This window comes from Mauremys mutica, chromosome 1, assembly GCF_020497125.1.
Source record: "Mauremys mutica isolate MM-2020 ecotype Southern chromosome 1, ASM2049712v1, whole genome shotgun sequence".
Lineage (NCBI taxonomy): Eukaryota > Metazoa > Chordata > Testudines > Geoemydidae > Mauremys > Mauremys mutica.
In genome coordinates this window covers 203,402,278-203,416,015 of record NC_059072.1, presented here as the reverse complement: position 1 = coordinate 203,416,015, position 13,738 = coordinate 203,402,278, and the positions used below count along the sequence as shown (strand labels likewise).

At 43.7% G+C, this 13,738-nt stretch overlaps 1 protein-coding gene across 3 annotated transcripts in view; it reads right to left on the bottom strand.

The window, feature by feature from the left end:
- KCNJ15 (potassium inwardly rectifying channel subfamily J member 15) overlaps nt 1–10,681 on the bottom strand; it is a 35,903-nt gene extending 25,222 nt beyond the window's left edge. For 2 of the 3 annotated variants that reach the window (XM_045013647.1, XM_045013636.1), the window contains exons 1-2: nt 10,543–10,681; nt 10,345–10,404 (exon numbers count right to left, since the gene is read on the bottom strand). The gene's annotated coding sequence lies outside the window, so the exon portion shown is untranslated. The remainder of the gene's footprint in view (nt 1–10,344; nt 10,405–10,542) is intronic. The other variant, XM_045013656.1, reaches the window with a different exon arrangement.
- Nucleotides 10,682–13,738: the final 3,057 nt, after the last annotated feature.

Here is a 13,738-nt window from a genome sequence, read left to right as displayed (position 1 = left end):
GGCTATCAAAAAGTCAGAGCGGCAAACGGACGCTCCGGAGCACAGCCCCAGACATGCCGCTTCTACGAGGCACTGCATGCCATTCTCGGTGGGTCTGCCACCACTGTCCCACCACTGACCGTGGACTCAGTGGATGGCATAGTGAGCCAGGACAGTTCCTACTCGATGTTCGCCGATGGGCAAGACGACGAAGGGTCCGTGGAGGAAGGCGCAGGCGACAGCGAACACAATGCCGCTTTCCCTGACAGCCAGGATCTGTTCCTCACCCTCACAGAGATCCCCTACCAACCCTCACCGGCCGTGAACCCGGACTCAGAGTCAGGGGAAGGATCAGGCGGTAAGTCGTATAAACAAGAAAATATTTATTTGCTCGAAAACATGTATACCAAAAATATAAATTCTATCTATAAATACTATATCTAAAACTTTTTAAAGGGAAACTAAACGAACAGTAGGTCTACACAGATTGGGATGGAACAATAGTCCTCCATGGACAATTCCACAAATGCTTCAAACAGTTCCTCAAATACCCTCCGCAGGAGGTTTCGAGGAAGAGGTGCCCTATTTGGTCCTCCGGTGAAGCTCACTCTTCCACGCCACGACATCCTCAGATACAGGGGAACCATCGCCTCTACCAGCATGGCCGCGTAGGGTCCCGGTCGGTGAAGTGCTTCCCTTAACATCCTTTCTTTCTGCACTCGAGAGACACGCCTCAGGGTAATCTCGTTACTGAAGTGCTGCATCTAATTAGGGCAATTAGCGAATAGTTACTGTTCTTAATGGTTTACTTATACTTTGCATAACAAAGCCCCGCGCTTAGCAGCCATGTGCTGTAGGCCACACAGGAAAAGCATACATTGATCTTTCCCCTGCAGTGTCGGGAGTGGCTGCAAAAGGGTCATAGTATCTGATTTCCAGATTGCCGTTAGCACGACGGCACAGCTATCCGTTAACTGATAAGCATAATGTACTGTAAGGCTTACCAGGACTCTCTGCTAGAGGGATTCTGCTCTCTCTCCCGACTTCTCCGCTCTCCTGTGCAATGGCGCAGCCAATCAGAGCGTAGGCCAAAATGTTGTGCTTCTCTGGAGACCACGTGACACTTGTTGTCCGGTACGGTCTTCTTCATGGAAATTGACTAGACGGTGTTCACTGTTCGCGAAAATGTATCTGTACAAGGAAATCACTAACTTTCCCCATCACACAGCTTCGGGTCCTTCCCGGACTGCCCAGGCATCCCCCTCGCAGAGACTGGCAATGATTAGACGGCGAAAGAAGAAGACTAGGGACGACATGTTCGCTGAACTGATGGTCTGCTCCCGAGCAGAGGCTGCAGAGCAGAAACACTGGAGGGAGACCCTATGTGAGCAGCATCGCACACTCATGGAACGTGAGGATAGGTGGCGGCAGGAAGACCAGCAGACCACCCAAACGCTACTTGGTCTCATGAAGGAACAAACGGACACGCTTCGTCGCCTTGTTGATGTCCTGCAGGACCACAGGCTGGAGGACAGGGCCCCCCTGCAGTGTCTCTGCAATCGCCCTCACCAGCCAAGAAGTCCTGGCCCCCCTCACCCAAAAGTACAAGACGGAGGGGTGGTAGAGGACGTGAGAACTGTCACTGAACCAGAGCAGAGCGGCCGTGTACCCCGCACTTCTCACGTTAGAAATTTGTAGAAGTGCTTCCCTTATAGGCTCAGCCAGTCCCAAATCCAAGGTTCATCCCCCCACTGTTTATTAGATTAATAAAAGCTGTTTGCTGTTAATCACTGTTTCCGTCATGTCTTTCCTGTCAGAGGATTTTTCGGTGTATGGGGTGGACAGGGGTTTCATACTTGCACGGTATAGCCTACAGTACCAGGGTACAGACTTGGGGAAAGGATCAACTGCGGGGCACACACACACTGCAGTCAGTAGGCACCAGGGTCATTCTGTGTTGTGTATGCTGCCCCTGTTCATTTCGTAATGTGTATAATTGTCCAGGGTCCTAGCGCCTGTCACGCCATTACTGTGAAGGCAGGCTGCCCTTACGATGCACTTGCAACGGATCCACGAGCCTATCCGCTGCCCTGAGCCCCAACCAGAGCCCTCATCCACGGACAGATAGTCACCCTTCTCCCACACCCATCACCCCTTCCCACGCAGAAACCCGCAGCCCACTGCCGTCATCCAAACCCCTATGCAAAGAAGGCACCACTCGCCCCTTCCTGCAAACCCTCCCCTTCATGCAGAACCACTGTCATCCGTCCCCCACCCCAGAGACCTATGTAGGAGCAGGAGGATGTCAGTCCTCTATGGAGGAAGCGGTCTGTACGTCAGTGCACACCGTGCCCAGCACAGTATGCGTCCATGTCTCAACACCAGAACAGAAATGCAAAGTAAAAGAAAGATTTATTAATAATGAGTGTAACAATTACTTTGCTTAAAAACGTGCTTTGGAAGTGGGGGAAACTTGGAGAACAAGGCATGTAGCCGCAGATCCAAATCGACACAAACTGACACAGGCCCAGGGTCAGTTTCTCTTGAAAGCAAGTGGAGAGTCATAGGTTACCCTGATCTCCGAGGAAACTTGCTTTCAAAGCCTCCCGGATACAGAGCGCTTCCCGCTGGGATATTCTCTCGGCACGGGTGTCTGGCTGAGCGTAAACTGCAGCCAGGCGATTTGCCTCAACCTCCCATCCGGACAAAAAGGCCTCGCCCTTGCTCTCACACAGATTGTGCAGCACACAGCAAGCAGCAATAACTACGGGGATATTCTTTTCGCTGATGTCCGAGCGAGTGAGTAAGCTCCGCCATCTCCCCTTGAGACGTCCGAAAGCACACTCCACCACCATTCTGCACTTGCTTAGCCGGTAGTTGAAGAGTTCCTTCTCACTGTCCAGGGCGCCTGTATAGGGCTTCATGAGCCAGGGCATTAGCGGGTAGGCTGGGTCCCCGAGGATCACTGTAGGCATCTGCACATCCCCAACCGTTATTTTGTGGTCCGGGAAGAAAGTACCTGCCTGGAGGAGTCTAAAGAGACCAGAGCTCCTGAACACACGCGCGTCATGAACCTTGCCCGCCCACCGACGTTGATGTTGGTAAAACGTCCCCTATGGTCCACTAGTCCTTGCAGCACCATGGAAAAGTAGCCCTTTCGGTTAATGTACTCGCTGGCCTGGTGGGCCGGTGCCAGGATAGGGATGTGAGTCCCATCTATAGCCCCACCGCAGTTTGGGAATCCCATCGCGGCGAAGCCGTCTATGATGACCTGAACGTTTCCCAGGTTCACTACCTTTGAGAGCAGTTGCTCAACGATTGCGTGGGCTACTTGCATCACAGCAACCCCCACGGTAGATTTGCCCACGCCAAAGTGGTTCGCTACTGACCGGTAGCTGTCTGGCGTGGCAAGTTTCCAGAGGGCTATGGCCACTCGCTTCTGCACACTCAGGGCTGCTCGCATCCGGGTGTCCTGGCGCTTCAGGGCAGGGGCCAGCAAGTCACAGAGTTCAAGGAAAGTGCCCTTACGCATCCTGAAGTTTCGCAGCCACTCTGTGTCATCCCAGACCTGCAGCACTATGCGGTCCCACCAGTCCGTGCTTGTTTCCCGGGCCCAGAATCGCCGTTCCACACCATGAACTTGACCCATTGCCACCATGATCTCCACTGCCCGGCGTACCCTGCTTTGTGAGAGGTCTGCGCCACTCTCCTCACCGCGCTGCCGGAGCCTCCTCGCCCGATTTCTCAGTAGCTGACTGTTGCACAGGTGGACGATAAGGTGCGAGGAGTTGACAACGGCCATAAGTGCAGCGATGATCGCAGCGGGCTCCATGCTCGCAGTGCTGTGGCGTCCGCGCTGTAACCGACCAGAAAAGTGCGCGAACAGATTTCCCGCCGGCGCTTTCAGGGAGGGAGGGCGTTTGTGAGTGACGGTTGAATGATGACAGTTACCCAAAACCACCCTCGACACATTTTTCCCCCAGCAGGCATTGCGAGCTCTACCCAGCATTCCAATGGGCAGCGGGGAGTGCGGGAACTGTGGGATAGCTTCCCACAGTGCACCGCTTCCAAAGTCGACGCTGGCCCCGTGAATGTGGACTCAGAAATTCGAATTAGTGTATTTAGTATGGATACACAAATTCGACTTCATAAGGTCGAATCCACAAATTCGAACTAAGTTGATTCGAAATAGTCTTGTAGTGTAGACAAGGCCTTAGTGACATTTGCATTCACTGAGAATTAGCCAATAAGCAATAAGAAAAAGAGACAAAATTAAAGCCAAGCACTGTCATCACAAGCCTCTGACAGATGCTGCTCTGCGTTGTCTGTCTTTGCTTTTCATCTTAAGATTTTCAAAGTTACTGATCACCTACAAGTCTCACTGATTTCAACCTGAGTTCTGGATACTCAGCAGATTCTGAAAATCAGGTCCACTGTTTTCTAAGCCTGAGAAACAGTTGTCTGTCTGTTGTTCAAGCCTTTTTTATATATTCCCATGTTAACATTTCAGCTCCGACAGCCTGTGCTTTTAAGCAATGTACTTTAACTGATGTTTTCAGAGGTTATTGCCCTCTGCGGCACTTTCACCCTTGAACAGTGAAAGTTACTGTAACAGCTTAAAATGATTAACTAGTTTCATAAGACTGTCTAATGTATCTAGAAGTAAACAGTTTGTTTTGTTTTTTGTTTTGTTTTCTAGCCATTACTCAGAAGCATTCCAAGAGAAATGTGTTCTTTAAAATCTACAGAGAACCACTCTTAAAACTGTAAGTCTACAAAATCGTGACTACACTCAGCAAAACCAAAACTCCGTTACAGGATACTCTAGGAGGATACATCATTGGGACTGCTCCACTGAACTGTTTTCTGCTCTCCACTAAAGGACAAACACAGTCAAATGGCATCAGGGTAGTATTTCCAGTTCTCCATCACACGGGAGCACTGAATATGGTGTTGCAAAATTAATGCAAACGTTATTTTGAAGACTTAAAAGTCAAGTCACAACTTGTCTATTTTATATTGGAAAGAAATAAATCAAGACCAAAGGGCAAATTTTCTGTTTCAGGAAATCCAGATTTACCCTGCAGTACATTCTTCAATTGCAACAACACTCCTGGAAAGGGATGAACTCAAAGGGCCACATACCCTCGAATCCTGTAGTGGCGCTCACACTATTGTGTATGGGAGATGCACAAGGGAAGGGAATTGTGTAGCTTTAAGTATGTTGGTAGAGTTAGTTCAAGAAAAGCAAGGATATGAAGAAAAATAAGACAAACTATTGGGGGGGAAGTACGCATAGTAAGCACAACTGCACTATTGTGTTTGCCTTTTAATTTATCTGAAGTTGAGTTTAGTGCTCATGAATTCTATCCAAGGGATCTCAGTGGAGGCAAAGGGCCTGATTCTCACTTGCAACAAGATCTCTTTACACCACTCTGGCAGTGTAAAGGGACCTTGATGGGAATGAAAAAATCAGGCTGAAGAAAATTGTTTATCCGTAGTGTACAGATAACAATGGCAGTGAAAGCTCTATGTTCTTCCACTTTTACTGGTGAAGCAGCACATCACATGCTGTGCCATTTCAGTCTTTGACTCTCTTGTGAGACTGCCAAAGAGGACCAGTGTGGTGGCAGTGGTTTTTATGAGGTAACATCAGTATACCAGGAACTGGTCTGAGGCCAAGGACATGTTCCAGATGGGCCACTAAACAGCTGCCAGATATTAAATCAAAAGTTTCCTGATCAAATATTAATTTCTTGAATCACCCAGTTCCCTGTTTTCACTCAATTCACTGCATGAAATATTATGCAAATGGTGCCTCAGTTAATTTCTTCCTAAGAAAATGAATGAGAATTACACATGTCCTAGAACATCTATGCATAACCACACATACACCAGGGCCAGGGCCTTATTTATATGAGGAACAATCTGACTCACATTTCCACGAAAATAACAGAAATCACATTGGCTTTTCTTTCATTATTTCTCATTTTTTTTCATACACTGCTCCTTTTGTAGTTTTGTGGCATGTTTTTTTGGGGAGGTGGGGGTTTGTTAATAGATTTAGCATCTGGGAAGTTAGGGAGATGCTTTTGAGGATGGCTGCAGGTGGCTAAGGCAGCAGGGAAGTAAGGACTGTTTTCTGGGGCTAGAGAATGACATTGGATTCACCAGCTGAGAGGAAGAGTGAAGATTCTGGGAGTGGGACCAGGCAGTGATGCATTATAATCAGAGCTTGTCAGAAAATTGAGGGGAGGGTTCATGGAAAATGTCAACAAAAACAAATACAATTTAATTTTCATTGAAATTTTCCACAGAAAATGTCAACTTATTGACCCCGACCCCCAAAAAAGAAACAAAAAACCCAATCAGTTTTGGTAAGAAAACAGTTTTGATGAAAAATGTTCAACCGACCTTAGGTACAATATCCATAGCTCTGCCATGACTACATTTGCCTTTATCTCCCATTATCAATTTATCTTGATATGATGAATTATGCCTTTGAAAGAACTTTAACTATTGTCCACAAAGTTATCTATTAACAACAGAGCTGGTTGAAAGATTCGAAAATTTATTTTTTATGAGATTGTCCAATTTTGTGATGGAAAAAGGGGAGAAAGTTTGATGAAATATTTGTGATTTTTTCCCATATTTTTTTCCATCAGCTCACTCTAATCCACTTTTAAGTCAGAAAAGCAAAACATACAGCATTTTTAACGGCATGCATTGAATGAAATGTGTTGTGTTGTACATTGGTCCATTACAAATTACACTCATTGTTTCAACAGATAATCTTTATTATTAAATATCCTTAATAAAAAGTTAAGTTCAGATTTAAAAAAAAGTGTAGATGAAAATAAGACTTGAGAAACTGGATGTTTTGTAAAAGCTCCACTATAAGAATTATTTCGGGGAATTTCTATGTCTAGTGCCATACAGGAGGTCAGACTAGATGATCACAATGGTCCCTTCTGGCCTTGAAATCTATGACACTAGAGAAGAGGAACAAGCTGTGATTTAATCTAGTATGAAGCACTTGAGTTGAAGCGGTGGAAACAAATTGAATCTAACCAGGTCAGAGCAGTGTGCCACTGCTGATCAAAACTTACTGTACTTTACCACTTTTGATTTATAAAGAAAGTTTAAAGCTGCCTAGCCAAAGCTCTGTCTACCTTTTACACTTATTTAAAAACACCAGGCATACAGCAAGTCCAGCTGCCAATCCTTGCTACATAACAAAAGTAAACCAGCCAAGCTTTAAAAAAAACAAAACAGGTGAAATATCTCACCCTTCTCAGCTGCTAATCCTCAGGTGTCCCCCATCCCTCCCTAAAAGCCAGAGGGAGAAAAGAACTTTGTAGCATGTCTTGAAGGTCAACAAATTGGGCTATTTTGAACCAAGTGGGGAGCAAATTCCTAAATTAAGGGACCCTCCAGGAAAGTAACACACTCACAACTCCTTTGCTCCAGCTTGAGCACCTCTGCAGGTTTCAGCTGCAGCAGTTGTGGCATAGGCAAAGGAGGGGGGAGGTGTCTCTCAAGTAGGCATCTCCTAAGCCAGTTAGAGCTACATAGGCCAAAATTAACATCTTCAGCTCCACAAAGAAATCCAAAGAATGCCAGTGTAGTTCCCAGAGCACCAGTGTAATATATGGCATCCCGTGGTGAAATGCACAGGGAGGCAAAAGATATTCTTAAGACTTCGTGACTTTACAGTCACAGAATTTCCATATTATCATGCAGGTGGGAGGATGGGCTTTACCTCATCACTCAGTCTGGTGGGCCCTGGAACATCTCAGGTTATCATCTTGCAGAACTCAGTAAATCTGAGTGGAGCACCTGCCCCTTCATTGTACTCCCTGGCCCCAGCCTACCCAACAGCAGCATTGCTCCACTTCACATCTGAGGTGTAATCATGGCCCCACTGAAATCAATGGGAGTTTTGCCATTGATTTCCTGGAGTCAGGATTTCACCCCGGACCATAACTATTCTCCCTGAGATGGGCAAAAATGAACAGAGCTGATTTTTTCAGAAACTAACTCTGACCCTGCAATTGCACAAGAGTTTCCATTGGCCACTAGGGGGATGATGATAAGTAGAGCCACCCTTTCTAGTTTTGCTCCCTTTCCATCTGGCCATGTCCTCCAACTTAGTGAGCCTCAAAATATGCGCTGTCCATGCAATGGACTTTCACATGTTCCTGGGCAAGGAACGATGCTGCTGATATTCCTTACCTTTCCCATATGAAGAATTTATCAGCTGGTTTGGGCTGGTATGCATTGCATTGAATCCCATGCATGTCTAGATACCGAAAGAATGATTTGGCCTTTCACTTTGAACTCATATGCAACAGTTATAAGAGTGCTGTCTGTTTCAACTGTGCCATTTACTCCGATAGCGCACACTCTTGTCTTAGTTCCAAGCCTTTTAACGTATCAGTAGTATGGATATACAAAACGCTGAGGTGATCCCGGAGTCGGTAGTAACTCATTCAAGTAACTCGTGAATGCTCTTTCATGCCAGTGAGTTAGGGACATCACAGCAGGAAGGCAGCTTTCAAATACTTGACATTTAATGGATTCAACTCAGATTAGAGATTTTGAATTTAACTGTTTGAGGGTCCAGTCAATGTTTTCCCCAGTTACATGTATATTTTTACAGGCAATAAGATAAAGGTTGCCTGACCGCAAACCCCCGTCAAATTAAATACAAACCCATCAACTCACAATTCACTCCAGTTTTTGTAGAAGCTAAAAGAATCCAAGTTTATTTCAAAATGTCCTGAAGTTCAGTGTGCAAAACGATTACATTTGGTTTTTTGGTCTCTACATGTACCCAAATAATACAGCTGGTCTCTGCTAGTTGTGTGTGTCAGGAGAGAGAATAAGGGTCAGAATACTTTTTGTAAAATCTGTGCAAACCCAAATTTCAGCTCCGATCAGCACTACAAGCTGATGACTTGGTTGTTTTTTTATTTTGCATGAGCAGCCGGGGTAAAAATCACTATTTGTTTTCACTTGAAAGGCTATCGAAAGTAACGGGACTGAAGTGTTGAAAGAGTGAAGCCCAAGTCATCTATTGCTGTTTTTGTCTCTAGTCCATGCCTAATTTACCCACATGGAATTATTTTGGAAGTTTTGATCTCCTCAATGCTCCAGTTGGCAACAGTGATGCCAGTCTGTAATATACAACCAACTGCACAAAGTTATATTTTGAGCCTTTCTTCCCTACATAACCTGGTTACCAGAGGGTGCAGAAAGCCCAGAGCAACATTTTACAACAGAGAAAAATAAAGGCATTTCTGTAGCGGCTCTCTGTTTTGAAAATGTCCCTGCTACCTCCCTGCTTTGAAAGAAGGAATCATGAGTGGTGATATCAAATCAGAATTAAAAAACAAAATATGTTGAGGTTTAAGGTGGGCACTCAGATACTAAGATGAAGAGGACTCTAGAAATGCCTATAAATATAAGCAAAGTAAAGTGGAGAAACAATGTTAAGTTATAAAGATAATATAATTTTCCATGGTTCATGTAGAAAAGCTAGTTTTGTTGCATTTTCATAACCTACATAACATGGAAAAAGTAATGTAACTATAAATATGGTCAAAGCATAAATTATACAGGAAAAATAATAGCGGGAAGGTACAAAGCTAAACAGAACTAATGAGGAATTTTCAGCTCAGATCTAAGATTCTGATTGCTGACAGTAAGTCAGACTCGTTATACACTTAAGGAAGAAATATAAAGACACCATCCAGGAGCTGGGGGGAAAGTGCATAATGCTCTCCAAGTCAGAATTGTTTACATTCCTTATACCTACCACAGAAAACTTACAAATCCTTTCTTATCCAGATATGCACCAGAGATTTTAAAATGTTTCGGTCTAGTTTCTCACTGTGGAAACTAAAACTGATTTCTCCACTGAAAAAGGAGAAATAACTGACTGAAAATTAGCAAAAGCAGGTATTTAAAAGAACAAAAATCATTAAAAATGTCTTCAGAAAAACACCATAACAGGAAAAGTCTTGCAAAGATAACTCTTGTATTATCCCCTAACAGACCAAAATATCCCTCCCCCCCTCACACACACATTGTAAACATAATGTTTTGAATACTGCATCAATAGGTAGAATAAAACATGACAGCTTTTGCTGCACCATCAGTAAACTGCTATGTAGTTCTAGTTTTCACATGCAGGCATGATCTAATAAGCAGATTTTCTTTTGCAGATAGTTTCTGGAACCATACATTATTAAAATAGTTAAAATAGGACAAGAATGGACTCATTAAGCTTTACCTGAAACACAAAGTTTTCAAACCTCTCTTAAGCATGTATGCAATTTTTTTAAACCAATGACTTCTTACCTGTGAAAGATCAATGTTCAGATTCCTTACTAGATGTTATCGTCATGACAGGTCAAACAACTGTTTATAAAAGAACGAGTATCCTTTAGGTACAGCACATATGTATGTTTTAAACACTCCCCCTCAATCCCCCTAAAAAGTCTTCCTTAATTCACTGTCAGTCAAAAACAAGTTGGTAAGAGTCTGAATTGGAATTACCTGAAGGAGGAAACCGGAGAGAGAGGGAAAGGAATCTGAGAGGAGATTCAATGATGTCAGAAGTATGTCTTAAGGAAATCTAGAGCTGAGCCCAGCAAACTTTATAACTACAATAGCACTCAACACCCAGTTACGTGGTAAGCAAATACCTGCTTAAAAGGAAACTGATGTACTTTTAAAGAATGTCAGTTAATCTTTGAAGAAACTTTAGTCACACTGAGCAAAGTCCCTCAAAGGCCTTCTTGCCGAAATAAATAGGAGCACAAAGCTTTGCACACATGAAAAAAAGAAAATAGAGATAAAAAAAAAAGTCAACATTATTGATGATCCCCTTCCTTCTGGCAAAAAGGAGACTGAAACCCATCTGAAATGAATTTATACCAGGACTATTTTAGCACACTGAACCATAACAACCATGGTCATAGCTGAAATCCCTGAACATTAATGTTTCCAAGCTGGTTAGCCACGACACTGTTTCTTTTTGATGACTTATTCTGCGCTTTCCTGTGTGCCATTTCCTCTGTTATTTACCAGATGCAGAAAATAAAACGAGGTGGTGCAGATTTGATTTGGGGAAAATTGGGTGCCTCCGAATGTGAAGAGTGAGTGGTGTAAGTGTTTTGCCATCCATAACCCTTCTGAAGTGCCTTAGGCAATACTTTCTTGTTTGATGGGATTCCCAGAAGTAAATCCCAAAAGCAGAAACGAAAGGGAAGACATTACAGCACTGGAAACACTGATCTGCTGGCTCTGGGATATTGTTCTCTGACATACATCCTCCCAGATGCACGGCTTCACGGAATTATGTCACAGCAAGCCGGTCCAATGCAACAGATCATTGAGACAAGTAATCATAGAGACTTCTGATGGTGCACTTGATGCTAGGTTAATCTTGCCCCCTTTGGTGCTGAGGTGCGAGAGGTGTTTTAAGTATGGCTTTTTACTAACAAAATCACAACCATCTCACTTCAAAGAAAATATACTAGCAGAAGCGAAAGCTCTTTTTTCCACAGTGGCATTGGTAAACAAACAATCGTGTCATTGATATGCAACCATAGGAAATAGAGGCCTGGAATTCTGCCTTCATGTGGTCAAGTATGTAGGCATTTAGGCAGTGCCAGCAGGCAACAGCTGTTTTAAATTTAGAAGAAAATAAGTAAGATGTGATTTTATTCTTTGTCAAAGACAAACAAATTTCACAGCACTCACACATGCACTCCTCCCCCAATCCTTAGACCTGTGGCACTGAGTGTCCCTTTATTAATTATTATGAGAGATGGAGCTGGTAGCAACCCTTATATTTAGGTTATCTAGTGCCTTGCATTATAAGAGGAGTCCAGTGACCTTTTTTTGAAATGCTGTAACTTCACCGTTATTTGCAGCAGGCCTTTGGAACTGGGCAGGGATAAAGCCCTTGAGCTAGAGAAATTCCATTCAGGGTTAGCTGAGCTATGAATGATTGAAATTGCTATTTCCCGGCTCTCACTTGTGTTCCTCAGGAAAATGGTGGTAGCTTGCCAACATAATAACTGCATGTGAATATTCAAAAGTGTCAGGCCCACACTGTCACCGATGCAGCACACACTGCACTGGGAAAGCCCGGTAGCTGCCAAACCAGGAATAATGGTGGGTAGGGTGGAGTGGGGGTGGAAAGAGAGGCAGGCTGGGCCCTCACCAGCCCTGGCACATGGTTTCAGCATCCTAGCCCCCCTCTGTGGATATCAAATGGGACAGCAGTTCCTCCAACTCCTAGAGGAGTGGGAAGAGAGACAGAGGTGGCTGAGCTCCATCCTCAATCACACCTTGGACCCAGAACATGCACCAGCAACAGATTTCCTCTGAGAGAAGAGCCTTCTTCTGCTGTTAACTGACGCAGTTAGCCCCAGATCTCAAGTGGCAGTAGTCTGTACTACAGTGCTGAAGGTTCACAGTTCACACCCTGTTAATAATGCATGATGACAGATCTCTACGTTTTCCCTTTTTATTAAAAACCTAGAAAATTACTTGCAAAAAGTTATGTTAAGGTTGCAGAGTTAAGCACTTGAAAATTAGGAAATGCCTGTTTTACAGTTGCCTATGAATACTTATTCAGCCCCTTTGTACATATGTGCTATGATCCAGTCTTTAAGTACATGATCCATTACTATTTTTCCCACAGGGTACCTGCCTCATTCAATGCACAAAGTGGCAGAATTAAGGGTCTATAGGTAAATATAAATCTGACATTGCCCAACTTTTCCGTGCTTGACTTTGCAACTCAAATGCCTTTCTTTTAATGTAGCTTTTTCTGCGTAATTTATTATATGCAGTGCCCATAGCATGCAAGACCCTTTACAGAGAATTGTGAATATAAGGTCCCTGTCTTAAACCACTTACATTGCATATAATCTCTTCTACTGTACCTCAGTACTATGGCTCACATTTAGAACAATGATAGGGAAGAGTATAACATCCCAGAAGTTCAGCTGTTTAGCTGTACTTCTTGGAGCTATAAATTTGGGCAGGAAATCTAATGATAATAATTGACTTTCTTGTGGTATTTCCAACTCTTATACTGTTTTTGGAAAGAGTCAAGTAGGGAAGAGATAGAAGAAGAAAAAAATCTCAGGCAGAAAATGCTCCAGGTAATTCAGACTTGCAAAAAAGTTTTAGTCAAGGTTCAGTTCAACATGTGTCTGCATGCATCCCAAAGGGGGAACAAAAGTCATAATGAACATTTGAGTTTTAGCTCTTCCCTATCACAAATGTGTCAGAAAAATGTTTTACTGTCCCTCTGAAACAAAAATAAAGATACACATTTCATTGCACAATTTCTCTAGGTAAATATATATAGGAAGTAGCAAAAGTTGTGTTATAATTTATAAACATAAACAAGTGCAGAAACATATCTTGACCAAAATGCATCTCTAAGTTCTATTTCCTAACAAATAAAAAAATTCTTACATCTTTAATTATGTGCATTAATTAGAAGTTTCAGGGTCACTGGGTGGGTTAAGCAATGGAAGAAAGAGGCTAAGAAGAGAGAGGCTACTGCCACCTAAATATGATAGATGTGCTTGAGCCATGAAGTTCAGACCTGAAATTATATCTGAGTCTGGATCCAAAACGTCCCCAAAGTTTGAGGGAATTCAGATCTAGGATTTTGGCCCAGAAATAGGAGCCACTCTGCACTGCTCGGATCCTGATCGAAATGTCC